The sequence below is a fragment of the Anas acuta genome, chromosome 5, assembly GCF_963932015.1.
Source record: "Anas acuta chromosome 5, bAnaAcu1.1, whole genome shotgun sequence".
Classification (NCBI taxonomy): domain Eukaryota; kingdom Metazoa; phylum Chordata; class Aves; order Anseriformes; family Anatidae; genus Anas; species Anas acuta.
The window spans coordinates 2632252-2634625 of record NC_088983.1 but is presented as its reverse complement, the minus strand read 5'-3'; positions in this window follow the sequence as shown (position 1 = coordinate 2634625).

The following is a 2374-nucleotide window of genomic DNA, read 5'->3' as shown; positions in this document are numbered from 1 at the left end:
AAAATGTGGGGCGGCACCGGGCTGCCCGCGCCGCCGCCCCCTGCCCCGGGGTGGGGTGGGCGCCTCAGGGTGCCCTGAGGGGATGGTCGGTGCTGGGAGGGGTCCCGGGGGGGGGAACGAGGCTCTGAGGAGGTTGCTGGGGGGCACAGGGCTCTCTGCTTGTCCGCTGAGGCACGGGGGAAACAAAGCGGGAGGTTGGGGGCTTGATAAAGCGTGTAGGAGCCTATCGAGAAGGGTTATGAGAGAAGGGGGAAAGCGCTGGAAATAGGGCACCTGAACACAGATCCGGGGCAAGAGGGGAAGGCAGAGGGGGGTCTGCAAACACAGCTCCACACGGCAGGTGGGTTAGGACAGCCACGCCACTGCCTGCTGGTTAGATGCGATGTGTCCCTTCCAGAAACGGCACCTGTGAAACAGTGGCTGATACTAATTAAAACAACTGTGTAGGAGTTCAAACTCTTGACCTCAGGAAGAATTATCCTGTGAATGCCATCTGACCTGGAGCAGATGAAGCGAGGCTACAAACCGGTGTGGTGGATCCCAGAGCTGCCACTCAGGGCCTGTGTTTTGGGGCTGGTGCTGAGCTATGGGTAACTGACAGAATAAAGGTGATGTTGGGATCCCCGCAGCTATCATGTCAAACCACACATTTGTCTCTATTTAAGAGCTCTTCACTCCCTGCTGTCCCCACCTATATAATTTTTTTCCTAAATATTTGCCTAGCATTATGCAGCAGACTGGGAAAGGCAATAGCCTCTTACACTCCTGTTCTAGCTCTTACGCTGTCACACTGACAAGCCCATGAGTTCCAGCTGAAGTATGGATCAATTTGGGATGAGTGGAATTCAAAATAAAGCAGGTACAGCTCTTCAGGAAGAATAGAGCTTCTGAGAACCGAGCACTTCTAACATCTGTAAAAGGACATGAAAGTGAGATACACTTCTCTGATCTAGAAGGGAAGATGTTAACTATTCCTGTCAGTGACTGCTAATATCAACATGAAATGTAATGATGACACATTAGGATGATGTTTAAAACATAGCAAAAAAACATTTGAAAGAGTTAAGATTTTTTTTTTTCCAAGCTGTATCTATAATCTATAGGTCAAGTAGAGCTACAACGTGATCTCTCAGAAACTCGGGAGCAGTGCAAAGTCAGCAGCCCGTGGCATTTGCCAGCAGAGCAGTGACAGACATGAACGATGAGCTATCTACCGTGCTTGGTGTAACAAAACAATTCCATCAATTCACCTTTGGCACGAGGGGGATGTGCTGTCTGATCTTAAACCATTACCCTGTCTCAGCCAGCTCTCTGCTCTCAAGCCACGTGTGCTGACACCGTAGTGCTGATGTCCAAGAAAGTCATTGCAGATAAAGGACATGAAAAGCAGCAGGGATGAAGAGCTGGGCATGGCTTCCAGAGCACAAGACAGATGGCTCAGTGGAACAGAAGTCTACAGCTCACGCTGGAATACTTTTATATCTCTGGTGGGAGGCTCCAGGCAACCTAGCAGAACCCCAAGTACTGCATGGTGCCACAGGAGTATGCTTTACATTCTTGTTTTTGGTCATGTATCTTAAAAGAATTGCTTTTGTTAGAAGAGGGCTACCTTCCTTCTCCAGGTGAGACATGAGCTGATTGACAAATTAGATTTTTTTAAAGAAGAAAAAGCAGTAATCTTAGCAAATAGAAGAACTTACATAAGGGTTCATAATTCACACCTAACTGCATGCCTAGAATGAAAAACTGAATCGTATTTCCTGCCAAAATAGCTGAAACCTGTCAGATGGTAGTTTTATGTCTAAAGGGAGTAGATAGATTCAGCTTCACCCATGAGCTTCCTCCAGATGAGGAGGACTGGTTATAAATGACGCAGTCAAGAATGGACTATATAAAATAGGCTGATATTTTTTATCTGGTTTTATATCCCTACAGTCTTCTGATCAAGGAACTTTCAGTTACTTTTTGAGCATTCTGTGGAGCAAAGCTGTACTTTGACGGATGGGGTTGAGAATATTTCAATTTCAATATTTCAATTTCCAATATTCCAACCATTTTTTTGGCTGGAGAGAAGGCAGCTGCCCCACGAGACTGGAACCGTAAGAGGTGCGGCGCATTTATTGTGCTCTGTACCAGGATTTGGTGTGCTGCAACAGACTTCAACTGCTTTTCCCAAAGGAAAAAATCGCGTGTAGGGCTAATTCCCTGGTTAAATGTAAAGTTAGATGTGTAAAATGTAAAGTTAGCCGTGGGGACAGCCGTATGCTTGTTGCTCACAATGGAGCCAACTGGAGGGGATCTCCGTCTAACCATGCTGGGCCATGGGCAGTCTGCGTTGTGGGGTGACAGACCAAAGAACTAAGGGTTTATAATA